This window comes from Cryptotermes secundus, unplaced genomic scaffold, assembly GCF_002891405.2.
Source record: "Cryptotermes secundus unplaced genomic scaffold, Csec_1.0 scaffold56, whole genome shotgun sequence".
NCBI lineage: Eukaryota > Metazoa > Arthropoda > Insecta > Blattodea > Kalotermitidae > Cryptotermes > Cryptotermes secundus.
Genome location: NW_019744407.1, coordinates 1,099,505 through 1,112,833, shown reverse-complemented (window position 1 = coordinate 1,112,833; position 13,329 = coordinate 1,099,505). Strand labels below are relative to the sequence as shown.

The 13,329-nt window shown below is 43.0% G+C and overlaps 1 protein-coding gene across 3 annotated transcripts in view; it reads left to right on the top strand.

Moving 5' to 3' along the window:
- Window positions 1-13,329, top strand: part of LOC111874641 (E3 ubiquitin-protein ligase RNF19B) — a 137,496-nt gene that overhangs the window by 42,718 nt on the left and 81,449 nt on the right. The window lies entirely within an intron of this gene.

The following is a 13,329-nucleotide window of genomic DNA, read 5'->3' as shown; positions in this document are numbered from 1 at the left end:
TCCTGTCCCGTCGGTATCTACTTCTTCTTCCGGTTCAACTTCTAAGGTTTCTGTCCGATTAGGTCGATCATATAGTTCTGTAATATAGTTTTCCCAAATTTTCAGCACTTTCCTCTGATCTACTATTCTATTCCCCTCAGAGTCTTCGATGCCAGTATTTTGAATCCCATGATTCTCTTTCCATCCTAGTTCTTTTGGCTTCATGTACATCAAATCATAACGTCCTGTTCTTTGAAATTCTATAATCTCATTACATATCTTCTCAAGATATTCCTTTTTGGCCCTGTCCGTGGCTCTTTTCAGTTAATTCCTCAGTCTCCTGTATTTCCTCCTGCCTTCTTCATTGTTTACATTCTTCCATTTCCTTCGCTCCTCCATTTTACTCATCATCTCCTGTGTAACCCATGGGTTTCTTGCTATCTTCTCAACTTTACCAACCAAATCACTGATAGTATCTAACATGCATTCTTTTATATTGTTCCACTGCACTTCAGCATTTCCGCTTTCACCTTCAATACTGATAAAAAAGTAGGACCCTGAATACTACAATAAGGAAGTGAAGTGGTTAAAATTAGAGGTCAGAAAAAACATATAACAGAAGAAAATTAGGACATCAATGCCGAGAGGAACTGAAGCGACTATTAGAGCAGTTGCTATTAGCGAAAAAATGCACAGGAGACATTTTAGGGTCAGTACTAAAAAATGCCGGTAAGTGCTAGGCTATGTTCTATAAGTACGCCAAAAGACGTAAAGGGAATATGGAAAATGTTCCTGCGATCAGAGATGGTAATTGACGTCTCATTACTGATTCACAAAAGGCTAACTCCCTTAATTTATGTTATTCTTCGTTATTCAGCTGTGAGTGTAGCATCCCGCAAATACAGGGCTCTAACTCAGGTGAACCCTTCGCCATTAGTACTAAAATCGTTAAGAAAAGGTTAACAGCGATAGATAAAAACAAATCAGTAGGGTCAGACAGCGTTTCTCGATGGAAATTCTAGAATTGGGTGGGGAAACCATGATTCCATTCCTTTCGCGATTATTGGACATAACAGTTAATAATGCCACTATCCAAGTGAGTGGAGAAGGCCGTAGTGGTCCCTGTTTACAAAGGGGGTGACCGATCGCTGGTCTAAAATTACAGACCCGTCAGTTTAACCCCAGTGGTCTGTAAGCGAACGAAACACGTTATTGCTTCGTACCTGAGGAAAATCTGGGATAAAAAGGATTTGTTATTCGAGGGTCAACATGGATTCAGGCCGGGATATTCATGTGAAAGTCAAGTAATCACGGTTTGTCAGGACATTGCAGACTCACTGGATAACGGAGGCCGGATAGACGCTATTATAATAGATTTTTCTAATGCTTTTGATTTAGTTCCCCATGATCTGTTGCTTACGAAATGTATGGATAAGTGAATTCCTTTTTGAGCCGTACACAGAGTAGGAGGGCAGTAGGAGTACAGCAAGGAAGTGCACTGGGTCCACTACTGTTTCTGGCGTACGTAGCCTAAATAATACTTTAAGAAACACTGAGTCAACTATTAGACTTTTCGCAGATGACTGTATAATATATAGAAAAATTATAAATAATGAACAGGCTAGGGGAGTGGACGTTTGAAAATGCAATGATAATCCAGCTAAGAGCAATGAAGTTTGTTTCATGAGAGACCGAGTGACGGAACCACTAAATTATTCGTTACGGGACGTAGTAATTCCGGAAACGAGCAGTTGTAAATACACGTACTTGGGAATAATTTTGCATAGCGATTTAAGTTGGGCTGATCAAGTTAATTACACAGTGTAAAAAGCTTGGAAGGCACTTCATTTTACAGTGCGTATTCTTAAAAAGGGAAATAGCAACACTAAAAGGTTAGCCAACACATCACAAGTGCGTCCGATTCTTGAATATGAGGCGGCGTACTGGGATCCTTACAAGAAAGGACAAATAAATGCGCCAGACCGGGTGCAAAACATGGATAAATTTGCACATCACAGAAATGATTCGAACTGAGAAACATTGACACGGCGCAGAAAGTTGACATATGTGCTCTCTTCAAAGCGTACGTGGGAGAACAGTCTTGGAAGACTGTAGGCGATAGATTACAAAGACCATGCTATCTGAGCAGGGGCGATCATGATAGGAAGATTAGGAGCAGAAAGCAAAAGACAGATTTCGGACAATATTCCTTTGTAAATATATCCATCTCTGGAACCAATTACTTGCACATGCTTTAGGGACTCTTTCCTATGAACCAAGTAATTTTAGGAAAAGAGATAGGAAAGTGATAAATAAGGCGAAGTGAAGGTGTGAGGAAAATAGTAAAAGAATGCAGTGAAACGAAGTGAAGTGAGGTGAGGTGAAAGGAAATAAATTGTGGTGAGGATGTGAAGGTTTCGTAAGTGCAGTGAAGTGGAATGAAGGGAAGGTCATAGTGAAGTGTGAGTGCATCAGTTCATGACATTACGTATTTCGTGGCTGTTACTGTTTAGTGTAGAGTATGCGTACTTTTTATTAATATTAATTTATGTAATTGTAGTTTATTTGCATTGTATTCGTTGTGTGTAGTGCGTCCTTTATTGTTTATGTAGTCTTGTGTGCTGTGTTTTGTTTGAGCGCGATATGTTATTTAGTGATGTGTGTTGTGTCGTATTGTAGTACCACTGCCACCAAGTAAAACCCCATTTGCAGTTAAAATAAATAATAAGAATGTTTGTGGAAACTCTCGATATTCCTGTGCGAGTTACACCTTTCTACAGCATTGCATTTCAAGGTCTCTGAAAATCATTATTCAGTTGAACTCCGAAGCTGGCGAGCTAGTTCTCCACCTGCTGTCTTTGTAGTAAATAAGTTTCCAGGAAGAAACTAATTTTATTTTCACTTGTTTAAAAATTAACTTTTATGTCCATTATTCACTTTTATAAGACGTTCGCATGCATTCTGGACCAGTTGGATCCGGAACGCTGCATGTCCATGAAAATGTCTGTCTCACTGGCCAGTTCATAATGGATTTATCTCATTAGCGGTAGGAAGGTGTTAAATCGTTAGAAAACAGTTCTGTCTGAGGTAATATGCGCGAACAAACAGTGTATTGCTGTTGAGATGTTAATATCTTGGGAGAATCAAAGATTATAATTAGTGTGTCTGCCTCATTTCGGGCGACCGGCTCGTTTAATACTAAAGTAGATTATTGTGTGCTTTTGTAGAGTTTACGCCATTTATTTATTCGAGAAGTATTGGGAATGTTGCAGTTTGCTAAACGTAAACAATCTGCATTTTCCTACCCAGTAATCCACCAAACTGATTGTTTCGAAAACCCTTTAGGGCGGGTCATTTTAGCAACTCAGCCTCAGCGAGCACGTCTGTATCCAAAGCAGTGATGTGGGAGAATTGAACCCTTTTCTTTTTGTATATTCATTTTTAGCCCACTTTCCTTTAAGGGAAACAGAACTTCCAGATAATTCTGTATGTGTGTCCATCTTCAGCTTTTGTGTCGGTTGAATTACGAGGGCTGTTCGGAAAGTAACCTACCTTTATTTTAGGCAACTAATTTTGGAGCGAGGTAGAGATCGCGCATGCAAAGTAGCGTCACATGACTGGTCACCTGGTTCTTGTTCTTGTCCCTATAGAGTGAGTTATGTGTCCTGCAATTGATAATCCCACCACCTGGGAAATTCACCTTTTTATCCGCTTTCTTCACGCTAAAAACATGAGCGCTGCGGAAATCCGTCGTGCATTATGCGCGGTTTGCGGCCAAAATGTAAGACAGTGGTGTACAATGTTTAAAGATGGTCGAACAGATGTTCACAATGAAGAGCGAAGTGGTCGGCCATTCGTAGTGAGTGATAATCTTGTTTGAAATGTTGACCAAAACATATATGAAAGACGGCGCTTCACAATTTCAGAACTTTCGTGTGAATTTCCACAAATTTCACGCACTGTTCTCCGCAAGACGGGTTCCGAAAATGTTAACGGGTGCGCACAAAACGCAGAGAATGGCTTCGGCTCTTGTAGACTTTTTTAGAACGGTACCACAAAGACGACGATGAATTTCTCAGTTACATCGTACGACTAACCGGTCATGAAACCTGGGTTTTATTTGTGAATGTTGAGCCCAAAAATCAATCAAAGTAGTGGTTGCACACACATTCACCAAACAAGCCCCAAAAAATTTAAGGGCGATGACACACGGAGCGGGTTTCGCCGACTCGGCCGCAGCCTTGTGACAAAATACACGATGCTGCACGTCGATTCAAATGCCGAGTGCAACATACGGTGTGGGAGGTAGCATTGCACAGATGGGTGTTCACGAGGAACGTATAACACTTCTGTCACTGATTTGCTTACGGTGGAGGCGGAGAAGGAAACATAGGAGAATAGGGATTCACCCAATTGTGAGAGATAGGACTTCAAAAGGTCTATTTTACACTTTATTTAATCAAGCACGACAAGATGAAGATAAATTTTATAATTTCGTTCGTATATCGAGCAGATCTTTCGACGAACTGTTGCTGGTCGGGCATGGACCTCAGTCCTACTCTCCAGCATTCTGTCAGGAAAAAGTGGAATGAAATAAAAAACTGTCAGTAAATGTTTGTATGCTTTTTGTATTGTATGTAAACAGTGTTAAATATCTAATAATAAAGAACCTCATTCCATTACATATACATATTTTAATTTATATGAGATATAATACAGGAATACTTACCATTGATTCATTCGCCACGCCAGAAACTGCTGAGAATGTGTTCAATCTGTGGTGCAAGAGCGCGCACAAAGTCTTAAAACCGCCCGCTGCACCGCCTGCAGACGACGGGCCGAGTCGGCAAATCTGCCGCCTGTCGGCGAGCACCGCCTTGTCTGTTTTATCCCATCTGATGCAATAGAACTACGCGCCGAGTCGGCGAAAACCGCTCCGTGTGTCATGGCCCTAAGTAAACGTCTGACATAAAGGTGATGGCAGCTGTTTTCTGAGACAAGAAAGAAGTGCTGATGGTTGAATTCATGCAGCAAGGGCCCACAGTATCGCCAGAAGTGTATTGCGAAACACTAAAAAACTGCTTAGTCATTCAGGACAAAATGCATGGAATGCTGTCATTCGGTGTAGTGCTCCTCCATGACAATGCGCGTCCTCATACAACTGCTCGCACTCGAACACTGCTGCGTCATTTCAGCTCGGAGTTTGACGACTCTCCTTACAGCCCTGATCTCGCTCCGAGTGACTACCACATGTTAACCTACTTGAAGAACTGGTTGCGATCACAGCGCTTCAACAACAATGGGAATTTGATGGAAAATGTCAAAACGTGGCTGAGCCCACAGGCGCCACATTTCTTTGACACAGGCATACAAAAATTCGGCAGTGACTACGCTGAGAAGTAGCTTAAGCATGTACGCATTTTTTGTATATAATATTTTTTGCTCGTTGCTTGTTTTGTTATCAGCTAAGCGGATGTCAATTCCGAATATCGTATTTTCACAAAATTTGGTAAATGACGTTTTATCGATAGATGGACTCCAGCATCGTACTATTTAATTTCTTACAGTTGGTATTAATAACGTAACGGACGTACGAACTTATGATATGGGAGCGACACTAGCAATGGTTAATCTCACTTCCTCATATTATGTATGATAGATTTTCAAGACATATGCAACTTTTGTTCGATAGTTGGTTGGTTGGTTGATTATGTCTTGAGATTTTATGTTTCTTGTTAAGGTAATAAGGAACGGAGAGGGGTTTTCCACTTGGGTTTGTCCTTTGGGCGCTGTTCAAGTGGCCGTCGTTTGCCTCACGATGATGTTGGAAATATCTTCCGCTAGCGTGTCTGGGGGAAAGTAATGGATTAATGGCTTGATAGTCTTTTTGGAATTTCGGGAGAAGGTAAAATAGTGATTGATGATCATCTTTTCTCTAGGTAGGATTTCATGGTTGAATAGTCCGCCATGCCATTTGTTATAATACGAATTCCATTTTATATATTTCGGAACTCGTACTCTCCTTTTACAGGGCCTTTTAAGACGCTTTGGAGTCGAATGAGGCTTGTGGCAGAAGTAATCTCTGTTGGTGGCGACATACATGACATTCTGGGAGCCTCCTGCTCCAGTATTGCGTTCTCTGCTGCTGTAGGCTCCTTGTCCGTGTCAGTGGTTCTGAAAGGTGCGAAGAAGTTGCTGGTTTACACTTCTTTTGGAGGCAGCTTGACAGCTGCGGATGTTGGGACACCATTAGTCTACTTCTTCCCTGTCTGCGAAGTATCATTAGACGTTTTCCTCTTGCGTCACATTACTTCCTGGAAGTCATTATCCTGGACCGTTGATTCCACGGAGGTTTTGTTCACTGCACCATTTTGTCCTGCCTATGCAGTCACCTTCAGGACGGCCTTCGGTTTATCAGTGTTACCATATGCATGCCATAAAGAACGCTAAAATGCGAATTTCCATCTAGACCTTTACAAAAGTTTGTTCTGTTCTCTGCACTATTCACAATAGAGGTCCACTCAGAGCTTTCCCTCACTTTAGCCGGTGTGCATCCGGCAAGGATCTCAGTGTCACTGAGTACTTTTTATACGTGTGCTACAGTAACTGAAGTCAAACACTTCCCTTGTTATGTAAGCTCGGCACGGACCGCACAGAAAACATCTTCCAAGAGCTCTTCAGTTTTTGCGTGCGTGTCTGTTGCGGCCATCACGTGGATGCGACCGCGCTATTGCCTATCAATGGGAGTGTTTTCAGGGCCGTTCCCTATCAACGGCTGTCTGCTGGCTTCTCAGTTCTGGCTTTCAGCAGATATGCCACAATATTCTTGTTGCCACCTTTAATATGAACTTCTCATACTTTATTTGATATGCAGTTTATTTCGTGTTTGGCGTCATATTTCAAATACATCTGTGTAAGTTATTACCTTGCTTTTATTCTTGCATCTGCCAAGTTCAACTTTTATGGAATTATTCTAGTCGCTTAAAATTTGGGGTTGTGTATATAAAAATATTCTCCCACATAAATTGCTTGCTCAGTTTAAGAAATGAAGTTCAGGCTTATCCATGTATTCAAATTCGATATAGGCTTATATCGATGTAATTCTATAAATATTGTGACGTGTCGCGCTAGCTGGACCCCCCCCCCGGAGCGGACGCGCCGAGCGGAGTCGAAGTTAGCCGAGTCCCAGCGTCCTGGTAGCTAGGCAACGCGAGTCAACAGCGGTGACGTAAGACGGCGTGAGGTAACAGCGTTTGCTAGGCTATACGCAGACACTTACGTGGCACGCAACGACGCTGTTGACGCGGGCAACAGGCAACAGCGAACGGAATAAAAGCCGGCTGAGCAGTAAGCGTGAGAGAGTGGAAATGTGGCCGTCGCCGAGTTCAGTAGTTGTAGCCGTCCCCGGAGAGAGTTAGTGTGTTATCAACAGTTCTCAAGGCAGCAGCCTGCGAGTAGAGTTGGAATCTAAGCCAACGGCGAGTTACGACTGAAAGTGTGTGATAATCAGTGACAGTTTGTGATAACTGAGAATTGATTGGGAGTGTGCGATACAGTGACACTTATATAGCTCCCGTACTGTGAAACGTGTAGTCTACTGACAGTAGCGTGATTTGATTTGCGAATAGGGTTATAAATTGTGAAACCCCGCAACATCGTTATAATTAATTGTAGCCGTTACTTGTACGTTGTTGAATAAACCAGTTAACAATCCGAACGGCGTATTCAGTAACGCAACACGTTACAATATATAACTTCAGAAAATTCAGATGAGTAAGACTTAACCTATAATATATGAGGGGATCTCTTTTTTCTACATTTTATGTGCTCAGGCTTTGATGTATGACTTAGAAAGGCGTCGTCTTTTAAGGAGTTAGTAGTTGTTAGAGTTAAGTCGATATACCTACACCGAATTTGAATACGTGGACAAGAATGAACTTTATTTCCTTTTGTACATTAAAATTTGTGCACACAAAGTGTATAAGTTGCCACTGGGAAACAGTCTGAGCTCATGACCGTCGCAACAGGTGGAGCTGGGACCGAATAAAATTGATCACGCCCTTCCATGCATGTAATTAAGGGACGAAAGGACAATTCATGTTCATATTTAAATGTTCACGTTTTAAGAGATTATTCGTATGTCACATAATACCCCTGCCCCCTTTTTAGCAATTTTGTTGACAACGTTTTACATAAAGAGGCCGCCCCCACCAGTGACTATCCCCCTTGACAGATAAACTGTCACCTTGGATTTAGGCGGGATTCGTACCCTGCTGTGCTCATCTGGTCTTCCTGCACCCACGCGTAGTGTTTCCAAATTCTCGACAGATATTAATCTTCGGGATTCGGGAACGAGAAATCTGAATTCTCGGGAATTCCCGAAATAATTATGAGAGACCATAAAAATTGCACATGTATCCTGGTAGCACGACAGTAAATAATGGGTTCCGGATTTGATAGCTCCAATTATTGGATAATTTCACACGTCTTAACTAGAATTCGTTATTACACTTTCAAGATTGCTGTACCTATGACACACAGACAATTATAACACTCTCAAGGTTAACACATTAATTATTGAACTGCCTCGAATGGCGGCTTCCTGACGAGTCCCCTCGAACAAAGTCAAAATTACATTGCGACTGACGGTCAGTCAGTAAGTCTTGGTGTCGAGCCCCATCTGAGGCTCATGACCACATATTACTGTTAGACAGTTACGGTTTTGTTTTTGTAGAGCGCCCTCTCTGACGGGAGGAAGGGTCTGTATTTTGTATATGCTGCTGGCCCTTGCCAGCGCAGTCTTTCTCGGGTCCCAATCCCTTGAGACTCGTGACCATATTTTGCTCTCTCAGATTTGAGATTTCCCTTTTCGTCGCCTGCTACGACTCACAGGGTCACGGTGGAGGTATTCGACCCAGCCTTCACACTGTTTCTCCCCCTCGAACAATCTTCACTGCTTCCTATATAGGCTCGGCACGGACCATCTGCAGAAAACATCAACTGCTCAGCAACGGATATCATGTATTGTCAAGCGTGTCCACCCATTCACTGCCTAACAATGGACGCCCTATTGTTGCGCAGTCGTTGCTGTCATATGTGTTTACCGGTCTGTTACCTAGCACCGGACACCCGTCTGTTAGATNTTTACGATGAAAATATTTTGTTTGCCCTGATTTTGGTTTTGCCGTTCAAATCGATATCGCTTTTGGTAACTGAGATTTTAGATCAGTTTCTGATTTCATGTCGAAGTATTCCACAACAACATTCACGTCTCCTATTTGCATTTCTCCTGTTAAAGCATATTTTCCTTTAAGAAGTCTTTCCAGTAATGATTAATAGGTTATCGAGCTATTTCATTATTGTTTACCAAAGCAAAAAAGTCGTCCTTTTTACCCCATATAAACTGAAATTGCATAAACATTTACTGAGGGATACTAGATTTATATTCCTGCGTTTAAGCAATTCATTTCTAATTTCTTTCAAAATCACAATGTGCAAAGCAGAATTCCGTTTTTCCAAATTACTAAAAATAAACATGAAAAGTCCATCGCTTGTTACAAAATCTGCATCATGATTGTTTAATGTTTTAACTGCGCATCGAGCAGATTTTAAGCAATTTAACATATCTCTCACAATTTAATAATATTCCTCTTTCCATAAGTGACCGTTGGTTGAGGGGCTATGCTACAAGCTGGAAGGTCGCGGGTTCAGGTCTCGATGAGGTCATTGAATTTTTTTTTTCAGTTGAGCTAATCCTTCCAGCCGCACTATGGCCCTGGGATTCACTCAGCCTCTAACAGAAATGAGTACAAGGAATTAATTAAATAATTTTCCTGGGGAGCAAAGCGCGGCCGGCGCGTAGGGCTGACAACCTTACCGCCATCTTTGAGCCGACTGTCTAGATAATGTAGGACCCTCAACGCCTCACAAACCCGTGGGCCTTCACGGTCTGGTACAGGGATAGCTTTACTTTTTTACTTTTTACTTATAAGTGACCGAGCTTCAGCTATCGTAAAACAATTTCTATCGGATTCTCTATCTTTAAAAAAAACATTTCGATCATTCTAATGTGTACCAGCTTGCTTTACAGTCCATAATGACTTGTAGTTCCTTTTTTCACTCTCGACCTTAACCTTCGACTCCGCGTGTCAGTGTTTCCTCCTCCTTCTCTGAGTTTAATTATCGCAGAACTACATACAGTACTTTTCCCTATTTCTCGACTGAGTTTTCTCTCGATTCGGATAAACGTGCAGTTTTCCGATAAATGCCTGGAAGGAACTCCCGTATGGAAACACTGTCTACTCGTCGATCGTACAGACGGACGGAAAGACCGATGCTTTTGTTCTGTTCATATGGACCTAAAAATGTACCGTTTCCATTACTTGACCTGGCCGGACCGACTACATTCTTCACATCTTTCTCTTAAGCTCTTTGATAATCATGGCGACAAAGATTCATGTGACACTGAATTATTTCAAAATTTTCCTAAAATTAATTCGACTCTTCTTCATCGACGTCTTTTCGTGCCGGGATATCTCAGTCTGTATAGCAACCGGCTACTGGCTTCGATTCCCGAAGAGGCAAGATTTCTCCACAGCGCCCAGACCGGTGAAACTTCGTTTCACTTCAGTTTATTAATCTAAGACAGTCGGTGGGACTCCTTGGACGGGGGATTAGCCCGTCACAAGGCCGCTGCCTTAACACAAGCACAGAATAAACAGAGAGATCCATGTCTTAAATGGGATTCGAACCTACGATCCCAGTGTTCGAACGGGTGAAGGCATTTCATGCCTTAGACCGCGCGGTCACTTTGATCGGCCTTGAAAATACTGACTACGTGATATTCAGCTTGTGTTCTTCAGTGTGTGTTAGTGTGTTGTGTTAAATGTAACATTTAAGATAACACTTGTGACGCTAAAGAAGAGACCTTTTTTTTCGCCTTTAATCTAGGCTACAGCAGACCACGCATAATTATACACCCAAGTGCCAAAAGTCATGGGATAGCAGCATGTAAATTTATTTTTAAGTGGCGCCACCGTCCTTTGACGGCTTGGGAATGCCCAGAGCAGTATCAGTTGTGAGGTGTTCTCTCGTGAGTCAGGTTGAACACCGGCCAGTCTGCGCATGGCAAGCCGTCGTGAATTATTGGAGCTTGAACGGGGCATGATAGTGGGTGTCAGGCGGATGGGACATTCCATTTCCGAAGTTGTGCAGTCATTCAACATTCCTCGATCCACGGTGTCACGTGTGTACCGGGAATACCTTGTGGAAGGCATTTCCACCCACCGTGGACAGCGCAGTGGCCGACCACTGGTGCTTAATGATTGTGACCAGCGGCGTCTAGCTAGAATTGTCCGTGGTAACAGACAAGCGACACTGGCTGAAATCACATCCACATTCAATGCAGGAGGTACCAGACGCATATCCAGCAGGTCAGTGTAGCGTTCTTTAGCTTCCATGGGATATGGGAGCAGAAGACTGACCAGAGTGCCTCTGTTGACACCACGACACCAGACACAGCGCCTCACCTGGGCTTGTGACGTCGCTAATTGGACCCTGGAGGACTGGCGACATGTGGCGTGGTCCGATGAGTCACGGTAGCAGTGGTTTCGGGCGGATGGTAGGGTTCGGGTGTGGCGTAGACCCCATGAGGCCATGGACCCCAGTTGTCAACAAGGCACCGTGCAGACTGGTGGTGGTTCCATACTGGTGTGGGGTGTGTTCACGTGGCATGAGTTGGGTCCGCTCGTCCACCTAAACACGTCATTGACCGGTGACCGCTACGTTACACTTCTTGGTGACCATTTGCAGCCCTTCATGGACTTCATGTACCCCCACAACGATGGAATATTCCAGCAGGACAATGCAACCTGTCATCGGGCCGGAGTTGTCCATAATTGGTTCGATGAGCATTCTAGAGAGTTCCGACGAATGGTGTGGCAACCACGTTCGCCCGACATGAACCCAATCGAGCATTTATGGGACGTGGTGGAGAGGTCCATTCGCACCCAAAATCCTGCACCTACAAATACTAGGAAGCTGTGGGCGGCTATCCAGACGGCATGGCTCAACATCTCTCCAGAGGTCTTCCGTCCACTTGTGGAATCGATGCCACGTCGATTTGCTGCACTTCGCCGGGCTAGAGGGGGTCCTACACGATACTAGGTACCTATCTCATGACTTTTGGCACTTCATGTACATTGAACTATGTTTTAACGACATGTCTTTAAAGCTAAATAAGCTCTGTGAAATATACCTTAACCAGGGCTGTGCACCATTCGGAAGGATGTCTTGAAAAATTACTTACAAAGTTATATTTGATTGCCAAATTCGCAAATTTAGTATTTTATGTTTGCCCCTTCACAACAGAATGTTTATTTTCGTATTAAATTTTGACAGGAAAACACTTTATAGTTAAATTCATAAAAAGCCCTTTAAATATGGCCCCTGGTTCATAATGTCGATTTATTTTTTTAATGAAATCCATAGCTTTCGTTAGACCACAGGAGTTCTGATTTTGAGATTTATATTTAAATAATTTTATCGCCCACGAATGTGCTGATATGTTCGTACCAATACAAGTCGTCTAAAGGTTAGCGAGATGGTCAAGTTAGAAACGACGCTTTTAGGTTGGACACCAGATTCTCAGTTTCATTCTCCGTGTATGCATGCGTCCGGGATTTTTACTCCAAGCAGTGCGTGGAATGCGGTATACCATGAAGATTACTTCATCAAATAACACATCCTTTGGTATTTGGGCTAATACCGCTTGAGTAGAAAGTAAAGACTGTGACATGTAACTGCTTATTGCATTAGCTTGCACAAAAGACTTCCACATTTCCAAAACAATTATAACTAATTACTTGAAAGGCAGCACCATAGCTCAAGCTGTTAATCCCTGGCTTCCCACCGCGGCGGCTCGGGTCTGGTCAAGTGGGATTTGTGGTGGACAAAGTGGCGCTGGGGCAGGTTTTCTCCGAGTACTTCGGTTTCCCCTGCCAATCTTTACTCCACCAATTGCTCCACAATCATCCTCACCTATCATCTGGGGCTGGTACAATAGACCAGAAGTGGCCGCAGTACAAGGGACTTAGTCCCACCCCATTAGCAATAAAAAAAAGTACCTGAAACGTAATTCCTGGTAAGGTAAAAAGGTAAATCTATCCCTGTAACAGGCCGTGGAGACCCATGGAGTTGTGAGACGTCGAGGGTCTTACATTTTATCGACAGTTGACTCACAGATGGCAGTGAGGTTTTCAGCCTTACGCGCCGGCCGCCCTTTGCCCCTAAGAAGATTCTTAGGCCCCCCCATACACACACAGTTTGGCCTTCCGATCGACCTTACAGGCA